At 36.5% G+C, this 18,346-nt stretch overlaps 1 protein-coding gene and 1 long non-coding RNA gene across 2 annotated transcripts in view; one reads left to right on the plus strand and one right to left on the minus strand.

The window, feature by feature from the left end:
• EML4 (EMAP like 4) overlaps nt 1–18,346 on the plus strand; it is a 262,705-nt gene that overhangs the window by 44,310 nt on the left and 200,049 nt on the right. The window lies entirely within an intron of this gene.
• Nucleotides 5,460–18,346, minus strand: part of LOC120400580 — a 45,744-nt gene continuing 32,857 nt past the window's right edge. Inside the window, exon 5 of the long non-coding RNA XR_005595901.1 lies at nt 5,460–5,544. This is a non-coding gene — a long non-coding RNA (uncharacterized LOC120400580). The remainder of the gene's footprint in view (nt 5,545–18,346) is intronic.

The raw sequence follows: 18,346 nt of genomic DNA on the forward strand, positions 1-18,346 counted from the left end.
ATGGAAAATTGGAACTAAGAATGATCGGTACTTCCTCATGCTCATGGTCATCCTATTCTGTTTACATCATAACCTTTTTGGAGTGTTCCTAGATTTCCTTCTGAGAGCATAGCCAGAGATCTTAACAGTCCTGGAATCCTAATACTATGATCTTCTTTATCTGTCACTCTACAGTTCTTGCCAATAGTCTATTTTCAGAGGTTTGTCAAGTAAAATGCAAATTTGGCCCCAAAACTGCAAACATGCTTAATTTTACATGCTGTGAGGAGTATCATTGATTTCAGTGGGGTTAAACATTGAGTTTAAAGTTAAGCATGGGCATGAGTCTTTGCAGGATTAGCACCAGGAAATATTTTGATTTTATATTTGGTTCGAGAGCCATAGCAAGAGGTTTAGGTCCCTCTATAATATTCTGTGACTTTCTTGCAATTTCATCACCTTTATTACCATCTGAAATGTGAATCCTCATAATGCTGTCCAGATGGTTTTGGCCTAAGAAATTTTACCTAGTGGACAGTTACCCTAAAGAATTTGTCTCAGGACTTAGATAAACCAGTTTGTCCCTTCAAGATCCTGTGTATACTGAGCTTTTTCTTAACATTTCTCACAATTTCAGCTGGTCTACTACCAGTGAAGTGCCATCTGGAAATTTTTGATTGGCAGTCCAGTGGTCATTTCTCTAGATTAAGCTTTCAGGATGACACTGCCACCACAACCACCAATAACACTTTCTTGTTCTCCAGGGAAATTGTTGTCTCATAGTAGCTAAAATATCTGTAAGATTTAGATGCTTAAAATATTTGCAAGATTAGATCGTGCTAAAGTAGGGTGACCAGATGTCCCTATTTTATATGGACAGTCCCGATATTTGTGGCTTTGTCTTCTATGGGTGCCTATTTCCCTCCACCCCCATCCCAATTTTTCATACTTGCTCTCTGGTCACCCTGTGCTAAAGTATTCATTCCCCCTAAGTTTTCAAAGCCTTCTTAGCTCAAGGAGAGGAAAACCCAGAAGCTGACAACAAAGTCCGCTTTCTTATGTTCACATACACACATAATTGCCATCACACCTACATTTTTGTATTTGCACACGCTTTAACAGGAAGCCCTATTGTGTTTACTGAAAGTACAGTGTTCAGTACTTTATAAATCATAACTATTGGATCAGTTTAAGAGTTCTGGCCCATATGGAAGTAATTTACCAGAGTTATAAGGAACTAAAAAGAGGGTTTATAATGGAGGGTGCTGTTGGACCTATAACATAACATGTACGTCCTGTGACAAACATGTACATGCTGTGACAAACAATATATTTCATATGGAAAATGTTGTACATTTAAATAATAGAAATGACAGCATTACTGTCTTAGGGTAAAACTTTAAACATAGAATTACTGTAGTACTTTTACCCAAAGGGAGTTGAAGATGGAGCTTAGGAAGAGGCAGAGATATTGGAGACATTTTTTCAAAATGTATATGTGCATTTTAATAAATTACAACAACATGGAGGGTGGAAGGAATAATATATTTTCAATTATATAAAAATAAAGATTAGTTGAAGAAATACCAAATATTATTGAAAACTGGAATCACCCCTGGTGACTGCTATCCAGAACAATAATTTGCTGGCTTAACCGTGAAATATTTTTTTTGTTACATAAAATATCTTCCTTTATTAGCTTGCTTTTTAAAGTACAACTTTTTTATGCTATGCAAATATAATAAGTAGATTCCCATCTTTATATTCTGAGCTGCCACAGGCAATTACAGTGACTGAACAACGTGTTGAGAGATAAGGTACTTGCATGGCTTGAAAAGCTGGAATTGTTCTAAGTTGATTTAGTTTCCCATAAGTATGTTGTTAAATGTTAAAGAATTGTGAGCTAATTAACTTCTATGACAGAAAAGTTCTGCCTTTTAATTAAAAATTTGGTTCAAACACTAAGGAAAAAAAACCCTTTTGATTCTCAGTAGTCTCTTTATGCCCTCAGAATGAAAATATTTGAACGTTAATTAGAAACTTCTGAAAAAAGAAAATCAATGGTTAATTTTCTGATCCTGCCAGCCCTTTATGCACCGGAGCAAAGTTACTTATGGGGGGTGGGGGGGGGTAGACCTATTGGCTACAAATTATTCATTTGTTTAATTTTTCCAGGATGAAGCTCTAAACAATGTAACAAATCATAGTACCTGATTTATTCTTCACACTACTCTCTTTTTGATATTAATAAATTCTTCAGCGAATACTCTGAAATGTTTTCTAGCTAGGTTAGGAAATGGTGTGTCTTGCTTCTACCACCTTTAATGAAGCATAGCAATTCTGGTTTATTGTAATGATACATATATCTGATTAGCCAAATGGGGGAGAACTTTAATAACATAAATGAATAAGAAAGGTGCACACTGGGGGACAACAATACAATTAAATGTTTTCCATCTCTACAGTTTTCATGTGACATAAAGGCAATAAATATTCTAAACTGCTGTGCTGTATGATTTTTTTGGACATGTAAATTCTATTAATAAACAATACCATTTGAATTTTATGTGACTACATTATATTTAGTACACTGGATCATATGTTTTTAATCAGGTATCTAAAGCCATTTAGCTGAGACATGCCCTTTGTTATTTTAGAATTAAAACAACAGATAATGATAAACTGCCATAAATTGCACTTGATCAGCAAACATGGAGGCACTTAAAACTACCAAAGCCAGGGAAAGTGACAAGTTGTTTGACTGGCAATAGCATCTCCAATTTTAAGTAGCTTGCCCATGCATATTCTATACTTTTGTAATCCTGCCAGTTTGCAGGAAAGTGCTGGGGGTACTACTATCTTTCTACATGATGAGCAGAAGATAGTAAACTTCTGATATCTCACTACTAGCTCTCGGACTGAATTAATGTGTGTTTGTGCACAGTGTGCATTAACAATGAAGATGACTTTGGTTTGCAAAGACTTTTCTATTATTGTGATGGTTCTCTAGTTGCCCAGGACTATCACCTTGTTATCTCCCTGCTTCCAGTGAGAGAGAGAGAGAGAGAGAGAGAGAGAGAGAGAGAGAATTGTTTGTGACTAATTGGGTGTCAGCTTCCTGACACCATAACCTGTTAGTCACCCAATTTCCTCTGAAGTAGGCTAGCCCTTACTGTGCCTTGCAGGTTCTACAATAGGTGAACCCCAGTTCTTGAGCCCTTTGAAGCTTCTCATATAGTGTCTAGCCCTTTATCCATTGAGTACTCTCAGAAATACTAGTTTTACTATCCCCGAGGGGACAGTGTACACACCAACTTGTTTGAGTCAACTCAGGATCAGTTCCTTCTGTAATACCACAGCACTGAGATATATTTATAGTTGAAGCTGTGATTATTATCAAAGATTTAAGACATAGTGAGTAAGGACAGTATAAACAGAAGGGTAACACATAAAACAAAATCATAACATGATTCCTAGAAACTAAACTTAACAGGCAGCATTTCAACCATGTTGGATTGAGAGCCTATTTTCATGAATGTAATCGCACTGCCTGATTACTTCCTAGGTGCAAGATAAAGGGGTGTCTTCCTTTCCTTCTTCTTATATTCCCAAAGTTCATTGTTTGTACCCTGAGTCATAAGCCACCCCGTAATTTATTCTCCAGTGTGCTGTTTCCTGCTTACTTTGTATGTAAATAACTCTCCAGTGTGTTAACTTACAATGCTTAATGAATATGTGGACTGACAGAGGCAGATGAAAAATCACCTTTGTCTGGCAGAAACTTGTTTGTTAACTCTGCCTTAATGCAGACTTTAGGAACATATTCTAAGCATACATACATAATTTTTATATAGTACCTATACATAAATTTCACAATATCATCAGTGTGATCCTGGCATTCATTTAAGACCTTACATGATATTCTTTGGTGAACCAGAATGTAGATACCGAGATGAGGATATTCTTGAAACCCCTTTTATAAGTTGGCATTGAAGGGTTCTTAGGGTGACAAGTGTATATTACAAGTATGCGCAACTTTTGGGGAATTGCAGGTGGGTTTAACATTTAACTTCTTTCCCACGCTATTTTTATCAGTGTTTTGTAATACTCGTCTGCTTATTTTGATAAGCTCTGCCATAGTTTCTTCACCACATATTGCAGAAGCCATAGCACTTGGGCCAGGAAACTAGGGCATTTTCTGTAGCAGTGGAAAAAGTGCCTACTATTTCCATCCCTTACATGTATCATTTCTCCCCTGCGTGTACATGTATACACAAAACATACCAATTTGAGCAGCTGCTGAACTACCTTAAGTCGAAAGATTTCTGCTAGAGGGGATATGTTTTCCAAATGTCAAAATTGGCACTCTTCCTAAGAACATTCCCCCTCTGCAACATGTCCCAACCCTCCCCACACCCCTTGAAAACCTGTGAGTGCTCTCATTTTAATATCTTAGCTCTTGGTGTCACCTGCACTCTTACCCACTTGCATCTCCTTTAGGCTGCAGCTGACCATGGACCTAGGCAACACAGAGAGGACATCTCTGTCCAGGTCCTTCTGACTGAGATTTCAAGTGGGGATTAAGATTCTTGACAACCCCATACTCTTTGCCTTTATTCTCTCCTTAGAGGAGTAGGGGTGTTTTTGCTCTCTTGGGATAAATTGTGTGAAATGTAGAGCCGTTCAAAAACAGTATTTTCAGAAAATTCTGAAAAAATTCATGTCAGGACCATCAGAATGTTTAGTTTTGATAATGTTCCCCACCTTCATGTCTCAAAGTCTTGCATTTCAAAAGTTGATTTGATTGCCTTGCTAGTGAGGGTAATTTAATTCTGCTTTATGTCTATTGTTCTTGACTATAGGTGTGTCAGTTATGCATTGTGTCTACTATATGCTGTTTGTGCACTGGCCTCTGAAAGAGGCAGAAGGGATTTTTCCCTGGTATATATCCCTCTTGCTATGAAAAATCACCATGTGGCAGAGCACAAGTCCTGTGTTTGGTGGCTTTCATGTTAACACTGATTTTGGAGCTATATAATCAGATATTTTGTTTTCTGTTGAGGAAGAAGTGAAATTAGTTTGCATACAGTGTTGCGTGGCTGTTTATATTAAATGGATATTTATAGTTCATAATGCTCTTCCTCTCCCCAACAAATATTCACTTTATTTAAAAAAAAAGAAAAAAAAGACAAAAAGCCCCTTATAGTATACTTTCAATATTGAAGACTATCGGCCTACCAGTGTAATGTCTGCTGTGATAATTTTGATTTTAAAAGTTGAAATAAATGGAGCAATGTTGATTTACATCAACTAAGTATCTGGTCCAATACATCTAATGTTCTAAATTTCCAAACATAGCAGTGATCCTGTAAAAGGTAATTTATATTGGAGAAATCTTAGTTGTATCCACTATATTATAGAAATCCATTTCCCCTGTACTTTGTTTTTTCATAGACAGTTTATTACAACATTTACTAACTGTTGGATACTTGTGTTTAAATAAAGGCTTAGTTCTTCCTAGCTCATCTTCTCATTTTACATGATGCTGCAGTGAAGTTATTCTGCCTGAGACAAAACAGAAAATAAATATATGTTTAATATATGACATTGTATTTGGCTGAATACATTGATGTAACCTGATTTCAGTACAGAATCTATTGGAAGTAGTAGGGCTGATGGGATGAGAACGAGAGTTCCTATTCTAGCACAAATATCCTTTGGCTCAAAAGCGGATATACTTATTCAGTTCTTACTCGTAGATAGCGCCTATTAAGTGCAATGGGAATTTTGGCTGAGTAGGACATTTGGATTTTGCCCTTACCAAACAGAAATAAAATGCCTTTTTTTGTGTGCATTTTCCCTCAAGATATTTCTAATGCAAGTCTCCTCTTTAAGCAACAAAACTCATATTTAATGTGTTAAGGCAAGGAGAGTATGTTTTTTGTAATTCATCAGCTCTAGTACTACTGAGCATGATCAAGATACCTTTAGTTCTAATGCCACAGAAGGGAGCTGAAGCCCTATGAACACAGATTCCATTTTCCAAGGACTCAATCCTTGGTTCGGCGCTTAGGATTTAAAGGCATGTTGTTACAGTATGCTACCTAACGTTCTGAGCAGATGTGCCTTGGGAAAGCCTAGCCTTTAACTCTACCAATTCAGAATGTGTCAATGTATACACTTCTTTGTCTACACTAGAATTTGTAAAAGTTAGCATGCGTTAGCTAACACATTGTAATAATGCACCTTGAAGACCTCAGTGGCTGCCAAAGCTGATTCCCCACTCTGGCACTTCGAGTGCAGAAGGCGGGGGCCCACAAGAATTCTAAAAATTAATACTGGCCACTCCAGGCTTGTATTAAACTCCCAAGGTTACAGTTTCTCTCTGACCTTGGTTTGGTAAATGCTGCCTCCACCCAAATGCAAACCCCTTGGAACCCAGGAAAGCGCACTTGGGAATTCCTTCCTGTGGGATACCCTCAAGCCCTTTCACCCCTGCCCTCCAGGGAAGAGCTGAGAAAGAAAACAAAGGAAATTAGCAGTTGCCCCCAGCTAATTAAACAACATATGCACAAACCTCCTAGGACACAGAAACCCAATCCTGTTCTTAAAAAGGTACCTTTTATTAAAAACAAAAAGAAAGAAAATACATCTGGAACTTAGGCTTTTGCTAGATTTTAAAAGAGCAACTTTTAAAAATTAAGCACCCAAAATAGCTTTCTTGGGGGTTCAGCTGAAAGGTTAAAAGCAAATAAAAGCATCTGGGGTTAATACAGAGGAGTCCACTAGCCATATGAAATAAACAGAAATAAATCTAATCACGTCTTTCTAAACATTTCTGATCTACTTACACATTTGGGGATTCCAAATAAGTAGTTCTAGGTATGAGCTGATGACCTATTATCATACCTGGCTTAAAGCTTCTCATAGCATAACTGCTCCCTGTTCCCCTCTTCCCTGGAGAGCAACAACAGAGACTAAGGGGAAGTTTTTTCCCCATTTTAAAAAGTTTTAGCCTTCCCATTGGCTCTTTTGGTCAGGTGCCCACTCCCTTTCCTTTACCTGGGGGACACTGTTAACCCTTTACAGGTAAAGCAAGCAGAGAACAGCCACTAAGAGGGACTTTATAGCTAGCTGGCTGGCTGGGTGTCCATAAAAGGGAGCTGTCATCCACCCCCCAATCACTTATCACCGTGGCTAAGAACAGAAATCATTGACACTAAAGGGCTGTATTTTGTAATAGGGAATTATGTTAATTCTGTGATCCATTTTGTTTTAGGCGTACTTTTGCACTAATCTCCTTAATTTTTTGGGCTCTGCTTACCAGATACCACCTTGGGGATTGTCCCAACAATTCTGAACTCTGCCTTTTTGGTTAACAAATGTTCTAAACAAATTGTAAGTAACTCACAATATTCACTTGTAATCCCGAGTTTCATAGTGGATTGGGGCGAGTAAGGATTTATTTTACCAAATTTTTTAAACTGCATTTCATCTGAAAATAAATGTGAGTTGAACTTGGATAATTGCAAGACCTATGAATGTGTCTAGTTTGGAGCAGTTTGGTTCATCTCAGCTGTGAAAGGAGAAATACAGCAGTGTATAACTGAAGCGTATTGAAAGAGGATGGCTTCCTGCAGTGAGACAATGTCAATGGGTTGTGGAAAGGCTCATCTGAAAAAAGATCCGGCATGTGAACTTTGCATTGCCAAATAATAATAATAAAAAAAAAGGGAGTGGGGGGAGGGAGATGCATCCTCCCCAGTCCCTGCAGTGCTGGACATTTGTAAGATCTTTAGTCCAATAAAATCATTCCCCCATTCATCACAACGTGAAGAATTTAGTCCTGAAAGAAGAAAGAGTAACCCAGAGCAGGGTAAAGATTGATTACCGGAAGGGTTGAGTAACTGACTAAAGAATGCTGGAATAATAGTTGGTCTGATTCTGCAGCCCAGATTTAAGGAAAACTTCCATTGATGCCTAGACAGTTGACTGCAAGAACAGCCTTAGTGTTTGGGTTTTAAGATTAAAAAATTAACCTAATTAAAAGAGTTAAGAGAATACTTCATTTAATGTAACTCTAAAGTTTAAATTCAGTCCTGGCCCAAAAAAACAAAATCTATTCTGGAGCTAATCTTCTTTTCTTGTTAATGTTATGAGTGCATTAGTGCTTTTGAAGGTGAACAATTAGTAACCCTGGTTTAAGACCGCCACAGTGTGAAAAGACGCTTTGTAAGCTTCCGCATACAACTCTTCAAGTGCCCTTGAGTCTGACCTGCAAAGCTTCTGTTCCAGTGCTTGGCCTCTCTTGAGCTGCAGTCATATCAGGTGTGCTAAATTGTTTCTTGGTTAAGTGATGTGTGCACATGGGGACTAGATAGAGACATCCAAACACATTTCATTTGTGACACTAAGCAGGATTTGAGCTCACAGATCAAGGAGATTGATCTAAATATCCACATCATCTTATGATAGAACCATCTATTTTATTTAAAATAAAATGAATGGTAGATTTAGAGGTGTGTTTTTTCTATTCAATAGTGCTTTGGATATATGTATTACATCTATAGCTGTAAGTGCCAATACCAATATTCGGTATTTCAAATATTTACTTTTTAAAATATTTAGTTCCAGGTATGGCTTACCATTGTCCTTTAGTCTATACTAATTGCTTACTAACATCATTAGATCAGTTATTCCATTCAAATTTATCCCTTCTGTTTGCTTTGTACTTGGAAAAGCTAACACGTAAAGATGTATTTGCGTGCTGCCTAACTGAGCCAACTAGCTTAGTGTGTTAAAAGTTGATAAATAAATGTGTTGACTTTGTACACAATTAAGCATTTGGAAGATTAAGCAAAATGGTTTTATGGAAAACCTGTTCTACAAAGCAACTTGGGGAACAAATATCCATTTCGCCAGGAGTACAAAGATAAATACAGCAGAAACTAATTTATTGTATCAAAGTTGGTAGTCAAAACAACATCAGTAATAGAAACTTAGAGGTAAAACTATAAATTCACAGCAGGCTTTCACAGTTAACAAAAACTGAGATTGAAGTCAGTGGCCTTGAACCAAGAGAAAGTATATGCTAGCCATCCAAAATCTCACCAGTGTGTCTGTTATCCTAAGGATTTGTATACAATTTGGCTGTAAATCAGAATGGAAAAGGAACTCATAACAATCTCTCTCCATAAGCAGTTATCTTTTTTTTCTTTTTTCTTTTTTCTTTTTCTAACAAAGTAATATTCAAAATAGTTCGAATGCATGTTTTAAAATTCATATGAACTTATGCAGCTTTATGTGATAATAGAGAAGGTGTTTGAAATGTCAAGTAGAAAATGTACTGTAGACATACATGATCTCTATTTTTAAATACTGTAATCCAGTGGAAGCAAGAAAAGTTATTTTCCACAGCCTAAGGTACAAAGGATATGGGTTGATGTGGGCAGGGTTATGCATGGTTAAGAAATGAGTTTCTTTTAGTTTTCAGTCAGTAGCTCTTGATGTGCCTGGAAGAGTGGGTTGAAAAATTGGCTAATCAGACCTCTTGGACATCACCCCATGCTAGAACAGGTAAGAGTAATTTGCTCTGAGGCAAGTTAATTGAAGAAAGGGTTAAAAACATAATAGCTTTGGAGAGATTATGGAGCTGTGTGTTTGCAGGAACTTCACTGAGTGGAAAGTGATCTTCCATTTTTCTCGTTGCCTGGAGCACATCTTGGTAGTAGTATCTCGAGTTAGGTAATGAACTGTGTTGCAAAAGCAACAGAATGTACGGGTTTAATTTTGCTGTTGCAAGAGAGTGCCTGTTAGAATTTAAAAAAAAAAAAAAGTTTTGAAAGGAGAAGCTTCTGGAAAGAGAGTACAATGGAAATTTTACCTATAGTGCCATGGGTAGGAACCATTTATTGTATTGTGGTATACCCAAAATATGCTAAATTATTTTCAGACAGTGTCCCTGCCCTGAAGATCGTACAGTCTAATCACATATATTATGTGAGAAGGCCAGAGGTGTATATGCATTACAATATTGTATAATTGGACATCCCTTCTTACACAGGTGATATATCCGTGTGAGACAATATTCTTTTAACAGGAGTTGATGATCAAAGTAAGATAATTATACACTCCTTAAATGCCTCATCTCCCATCAGGGATCACATAATATATTTCATGTACAGTAGAAAACAGTTAAATTTTACAGTAATCTTGAACAGGGTTATGATGCAGGTATAGGTGCAATTATTGATCTGCTGTTATTTTTAAAAAATCTTATCTTGCTTTGTAGCTCTCTTTGAGACTTAAAAATTCAGCCATGTTTGTAGGGTGTCTACTGTGCCATAATTTATTATAAATGGCTCCAGTCCTGGAATTGGATTGGTGCAAGCAGACACTTGCTTCCAGGGAGAACTGTACTGAAGTCATGGCCATGATTTCAGTGGAGATCAGCTTAGGAACAAGAGGGTACTTACACTGCCTGGATTGGAACCCCAGTCAGTTAATAATGCCCAGATGGAGTCAGTGGGACTCCACATGGTCACAGGAGTTCCCTTGTTTGGTATCAGTTGCTGGATTGAGTCTAACTCTTGGGAAAGAGCACATAATTTAATATATACAAAATTCCACTATATTATTATTAATTGTTAATCTGATAGAGACACCATGTTTTAAGGCAGTAGCACAGAGGCAGATTTAGTCTGGCATTTGAGTGCTTGATTTTTTAATTTTAACCTTGCATTAATGCTAGTTTGTTGGGTTTTTTTTATTGTATGCAGTGTAGCTTTTATTGTCAGTTCTAGAGAAAATAACATATAGCTTGATATTTTCATGTAAAGATACAATACGTACAATTAAACTAACCTAGCTTATCTTCTTCTGTTTATACAACATCTTTCAGACATTTTTTTCCTGATATGTTGAACTGCAGAAATAACCATTATTCCTTTTTGTGTTGTGATGCAGCTTCAGTTCTTGAAAACGTTTCCCCCTCCCACACTCCAGTTTTCTGGAGACATCTATCCTGGTCTGTTGAAGTGATCCTAGCCCTGGTACCTGAGAAGATATTTAGCCTTAAATTCACCCAATTCTTATTGCAAATCTTATTTTTCCAACACTTCATTGATTTTAGCAGCTGATCTTCCCTCTAACCTTTGAACTAAGAGAGAATTTTCCAAGCTTTCCATTATCACAGTGGGTTTTAGGCTTTTAGAAAGTATAAGGCATTTGGGTTCTCGCTGTAGCAGTTATTCTCAAGTTATCAACTCTTAAAGTCATGTCAAAAATCAGAGTGAGAAGCAAAATGGTAATCAGAATAATATAAATTTCAAGTACAGTGTCTTGTGAGCTGCTGGAACAGAAAACAAAAGTTTGTACACAATTTAGGAGCTGTGACTTGTAACTTTTCAATTATACAAAACATAATTTTGCAGCCATTTTGATTGCTGTGATATTGCTTCTTAAAGCTGTTCCCCTGATGCAGCAGTTCTTTTCTGGTCCTATTCCAGGATTGGATACAGCATATTTGGAACCTCAGACCAGTATAATTTTCAATCCAGGAGATATACACTTTTCAGTGGCTATTTTAGGATAGGAGGATCAAACCTAATCAACTCAGAGGTCAAAACATTTGTAATAAGCAAAAACTAAAATTACAGGAAAAATGAGCACACTACATACAGTAGCTGGCAGACATTGGTCTCAAGAGCACAGTCAAAGTTAAAAATGCAAGAGTAAATAATAGTTACAGAGGTGGAAAATAAGAAACAAGAATACAAGCTATAGGAAACTTGGGAAGTCTACCTACTGTTCATGAAGTGTGATTTTTTTTCTGTGTTGCTTATCTCCTCCTTGGAGGAGTTTGGTGCCGCCAGGGGGACATACACTAGAACAGGGGTTCTCAAACTGGGGGTTGTGGCCCCTCAGGGGCTTGTGAGGTTATTACCTGGGGGGTTTTGAGCTGTCAGCCTCCACCCCAAACCCGACTTCACCTCCAGCATTTATAATAGTGTTAAACATAAAAAAAAGTGTTTTTAATTTATAAGGGGAGGGGGTCACACTCAGAGGTTTGCTGTATGAAAGGGGTCACCACTACAAAAGTTTGAGAACCACTGTGCTAGAGGTTAGGAAATTCATCTGTAAGCAGATCCAGCATAGGTTTTGTGGATAATAGCAAGCATCCCGCAGTGGTGTAAATTTTAATGTATTTTCTAACTCTGTCTCTGCTGTTAGTTGATTGAGGGTATGTCTACACCCCCCCCACCCCACACACATGTTCTTAACTTGGGTTAAAATAGCAGTGAAGACATGGCAACTTGGCTTAAATTGCTGTGTCTTTACTGCTGTTTTAACCTGGGTCAGCTAACCCAAATTAATGTTGATTTTCAATAAATTTTGGAACAAGGGGAAGTTCCAGAGGACTGGAAGAAAGCTCATGTTGTGCCAGGTTTTAAAAAGGGTAAACAGGACAACACGGTTAGTTATAGACCTGTCAGCCTGACATCAGTCCCAGGTAAAATGATGGAATGGCTAATATGGTACTTGATTAAATAAAGAATTAAAGGAAGCCCATATAATTGATGTCAATCAACATGGGTTTATGGAAAATAGATCCTGCCAAGCTAACTTGATTTTTTGAAAATAAATTTACCAGTTTGATTGATAGAGGTAATATGTTTTTATGTGTTTATGTAATATATGGACTTTTGTAAGGCATTTGACTTCGCTAACAACATTTTGATTAGGATACTAGAATGATAAAAATTCAGCATGGTACCCATTGAATGAATAAATTGTCTAATGGATAGGTCTCGAAGGGTACTTATAAATGGGGAATCATCGAGAAATAAAGGGCAAATTTTTAACAGAGAGAGTAATTAACCATGGGAAGAATTTATCAAGGGTATGGTGGATTCTCACTCACTGGAACTTTTAAATCAAGATTGGATGCTGTAGTTCAAATAGAAACTAATTCAAGGAAGTTCTATGGCCTGTGTTATACAGGAAGACAGACCAGAAGGTCACAATGGTCCCTTCTAGCCTTGGAAATTGGGAGTTTAGAACATATTTTTTCCCTTCCAGTGTAGACATATCTATCTGCAGTTGTTCACAGCTGTTGTAGCTATAATTAGTCTGATCATTCTTGCTTGAATTTAGATGTTAAAAAAATCCAGTTTTCACTGCATATATATTAAAAGCCAGAGGGTGAGTCTCTTAAGACACTTGGTGATTTAACCATCTTGAAAGCCGTAAAAAGTTAATGCATTTTGTAATTGCAATTGTAATTATCCTGCCTAATAAGCATTCAGAGTTCCTGCTTGCTTACTGGCAGAACATTTAAGTATTGTCCTCCTGGCATTGCTTTAGGGGAGATGGATCATCATACTCCTTCTTACAAGTTTTTTTTTTTAAAGTAAGTGTTTATGTACTGCCGGGGCAACCCATGCACCAGTATATTAAAATAATGTATTCTGCAACAGCATGCCTCTCCCAACTGGTTCTTTAAAATGTACTGACAGGCTTCTTATTGCTTTATTTAAAATTCACACACAAATATTCCAGGGGATTAGCTAAAGAAAGATGAGTTGATGGTGATGGGGGGGCTTTGGTGAATGAGGAGGTAGTGGAAAATGTGGTGGGTACGAGATGGAATTAAGAGATGTGTTTTGGGTTGACTTAGTAGTTGTGCAGCCATTAAGTGCACTGCCTAATGCTGGAGCTGGCTTGGAAAGTCAGAACACATGCTATGTTCTGCATGCACATTTTCTTTTCTAATCCTGAATGCTGTATTCCCCTTTGCTGAGACACCAGTTAGAAATACATATGTGCCAGTAGGGAGAATTTACCTTTTTTCTCTTTCTTTGTCATTTGGGAGTGCAACATCTGCATTTCAGGTCAAGGTATAAATGCAAGCAAGTGGAAGAAAGGCAGGTTCCTCCTACCAATACCAATGTGCAGTCAGAGGGAGTGCCAAATAGATTAGTTCAGTCTCCAGATAGAAATTATTAGGAAGAAACAGTATTTTGCCCCAGAACTACTTACTAGAGAAATCTGCAAAATCATTGGCGCTCTATCTGTATTCTATATACAGAGGAAAAATGGAGTTTGTGTGGAACTTCCCCCTGCAGTAAAGATAACCAGTTTAGATATGGAAGAAAATACTACTGCAAGTGGAAAAATAGGTCATTTTAATTTTACTTAATTTTTTTTTTTAGTTTTGATCATTTCAGTCTGGGCCTTTACAAAGATTTCACAGGACAAGGCCTCTCTGAAAGAATGCTGTAGGTGTTCCTGTTGCTTTTTTGACTTCCTCCTTGTATTTCTTTAGGGAAATGGACAGGGGATAGATACAGTAGAGGTATATATATAATATAAAGAGATCTTGTTTTTAATACAGTAAAAATGAGTATAAGAAAATTGGCACATAGAGAAATTTGGCCTATTGGGAAATAGGGCTTTCTGTCTTGCTCACATCTGAAGAAGTGAGACACGCTGTTGCCAATCTTACTGTATAGTTTTGAGACCGGAGGAAGGAGCTGAGAAGTGAAGATAGGAAGGGAAAGATGGGGTAGATTATACTGCAGTTTGATTAATTCTGATTCCCATTTAAGGAACAGAAAGTGTGTGTAACCCTTTAATTCTAAATACAGTGCTGAGATACAGGGTAGAATTTATTTTCTCTTGCTGAATTCACACTGTATATGTTTAAATGCAAGATGATCTTGAAATGCAGACATTTAATATTTTGTCAATTTTTAAAGTTATTGGAATATGCAGGATGAAGAAATCACAAAGAATTACGTAAGTGGCTAAATGCATCCCTAGTGTAATCTCTCTGACTTCATCTGGAATTCTAACTGGGCTGATTTTGAGTCTTGCGGACTTTATCCCTGTGTGGTGGGATTTTTACACTCAGTAATTGTTGGCTTGATTGTGCAAATGTTAATTTTTTTACAAGTGATAATTAGTGTCTTGATTTTTTTCAAACTCACTGCGTACCCACAACTTCCACTGACCTTTCAAAAGATTCTTTCCTCTTCTGAAAATCCAGTCATGGCCTATTTGGGTGACTATCTTTAGTGTACATTCCTTTTGTTTTAATGTTTGTGTTAATAGAATTATTAACTCAAAGCCTTAACTAAAATGGAATGATTTTTATTTCCAAATATCTGTGGTAATTTGTTAGTCATTAATATGTTTTGTCACTTTGTAGTGAAGCTCATTACGTGATTTTTGTTTCAAATGAATAACTGTATTGCTGAATCATTGGTCTATATTAATCTGAAATTAACAGTTCGGTACAAGAAATGTAAAATTCTATTCTTATGAGACAAAAGTACATCATCAATTATTATTGAATCCTTCCTCTGTGTGGGGGGGGTGGAGCATGTTATTTACTTATTTACTTAAAACAAAAAAACCTGAGGTTTTAAAAAGATACTTCATATTAGACCATTTAAACATGTGCGTGCTAGTGCCGCTGGATAGGTGAAAAACAAGTGCTGCCTACTCCTCTCTCCCTCATTGTGGAAAATTGCTCAGGGGAAATGCTATTTACCCACCAAAAGCATAGAATGTCAAAGCTTGAGCTTGTGCTAGCTCGCAGCAGAAATCTCCCCTCCTCTACTCCACCTCTCCCAAATATCTGACCATGGTGGTATGTCATACTCTTACCTCTTAAAGAAAAGAAGAGTAAACAATTTATTTGAGTAAAATGATATGGTGCTAATTCAATTTGAAGAAAACTTGCAAAATAAGTAATAAGATATTGGTGTCAGATATCATCCTATGTGTATATTTGATACACATGAAGAACAGTTTTTTTTTATTCCTTTGCTAAAAGATTTATTAACTAATTCAAGTTTGTACATGAAATGAAAAAAAAATCGTTTCCCATATCCCATTGCTCATTACTGTATTTATTCTAATGGTGTATTACTGTATTATATTTCTGTTGCATCTTCAAAGTTTCTCAGGTTACTTCACAAGTATTTATTAGTTAATCCACACAAGTACCCTTGTGAGAAAGGTGAACGTTACTCCTACTATACAAATAAGGGATCTATGGTACAGAGTTAAGTGAATTGCTTAAGGTTGTATGGCAAGTCTCTGGCAGAACCAGGAAGTGAACCCAGGTTTCTTGACTCCCAGGACTTGGGGTTCAGTAACAACTCCATCCATCCCTGTACTACTGATTATGCATTACAATATGTATTGTCTGCAAGGCTGCCTGTATGACTTCCATAGTGGTGCTTAGATATATCCATGCATTTCTCTCCCTTGTTTTGCTTTGGTTGTAGGAGAATATTTTTGTGCTCTTTATTGTTTTTTTTCTTCACGAACGTGGTTTAGTTTATATTTTAAAAGAGCAACGTTAAATGCATTCCCAGTAGGTTAGGTAGTTAGTCTAAATGTTTAAAACTTAACCTGTAACTCTACATTTCCCATCTTTAAATTTATCATTAAGGAACTGTCAATTTCCAATTTATTAACATTTCATTTTTCTGCAGTGTTGTCTCTATAAGCCTTAAGGTTTAAAATAAAATTGTTTTAATTCTTTGCTGTTTATATGTAATCTTTTAAACATTTTAATCGTAGTCCTAAAAAGAATAATAAGCAATGAAAATCTGATTAATATTCACTTACACACACACACACACTTATATTTTTTTATATACACATTGACCGCAAGTTACTATTTCTCAGCCGCAACATCTTTTTTCTGCTAAATGCTGATAGATACGCTACATCTATTGTTAGTTGTCCTTACAGTGTCTAACGCAATCAGACCTTGAGCCTTAATTTGGTGTTCCTTGGTGCTACTGTAATACAAATAATAGTAAATCTGACTGAAACTTATATAAAGTGAAACGCACAGTAAGATTATATCAAAAGACAGAAATTATATACAGATAGTGTCGCAATTGTATTCTGAACTGTAAATAGCTTTGCTTCAGGAAGTCCTGCATAATACCATATGTGTTCTACAGAAGCCTGAGAGTACTTTATTTCAAAGGAAAGCTGAGTAAAATGGTATAGGATTACAGTGTTAGTCTGTGTTCCACAACCATTGTATTGTTTCACAATGGGTCATGTTGTGCTTAGAACCCAGAGTTAACCAACTGTAAAATATAGGGTCACTGTTTGTTTAGAGATATTTGAAGATGAGAATATCATGAACATGATGGGCATTCTTTTATGCAGCAAAGGTCATTTGTGATTAACAAAGTGATAGCTTCATTCACCTCTGTTTTCTTGCCTTTTGCAGATGGATGTGAATCACATGATGCTGATACTCATTAGTTATGGAATTTTAAGTTTTTATGTTAGATACTCTTCTTTCCCTTATTTATTCATGCTTTTATTGTTGTTTTCCTGTTTTCATTGATGGAAGCAGTTGGCGTTTTCATTTGCTTTTTAGATTTCTTGCTGAATGAGCTAGTAATTGCTTTTTTTTAAGCTTTTTGTGCAGCATGTTTTTGCCAGATTCAACAGCACTTAACTTACTAATCTTTAAAGATCTGCTACACAACATGCATTGACAAGTTCCTTCAGCCTTGACTGCCTGTCCTTTATGTGCACTAAACATACAGACCTGTCAGTCGTTTTCTGTATTGTGTTGTAACTATTTTAGTGCCTTTACACATGTCAAGCCATGATTTAGATTTAAAACATTGATTAACATTTTTGAACTGTCAGTATCTTTTTTCCATTTATTTAGAGTTAAAATGGATTAGTGCTATTTGAAAATATGTTTTGTAAATCCTTATACTAGTCAAAGGAAATTAAGCGTTGGATGTTTGTATTTACCAGTATACTATGTGGTTCTGTTGTGAACAGCAGGGCTTTTAATAGTTGACCAATAACATTGTTTCTTGAGTATGTTTAGTTCTAGAGTACAGAAGAGAAGGTATTCTTGATTTAACCCTATGTAATATGCAAGAGTTGATTCAAGAAGCATCTCTAAATAATAGTGGCCACATTGTAATTAAATTCAATATCTCGGGGGGAGGGAAGGTACCAAAAGCTAGTATGGTGTCACTAAACTTCAGAAAAATAGATTAAAAAAATAAGTTAGTCATAAAGTCTAATGCCAAAAGCAAAAAAAAATTAAGATCCTTAAGATCATTAGATTTGGCACGGATGTTATTTAAGGAAACAATAATAGTCTCAGAAGGCATGCATACTTCTAAACAATAAAGGAAGCAGGAAGGCAAAAAGTAAACCATTGTGGCTAAATGGCAAGGTTTCAGCCAAACAGATATCCTTTAGAAAAAGGAAATTCAATCTAGTGAAGCCAGTAGAAAGGAGCACAAACTACCTGTAGATAATACACAAGAAGGAAATTAGCAAGGCTATGATGGATTTG

The sequence above is a fragment of the Mauremys reevesii genome, linkage group 3 (genome assembly GCF_016161935.1).
Source record: "Mauremys reevesii isolate NIE-2019 linkage group 3, ASM1616193v1, whole genome shotgun sequence".
Lineage (NCBI taxonomy): Eukaryota > Metazoa > Chordata > Testudines > Geoemydidae > Mauremys > Mauremys reevesii.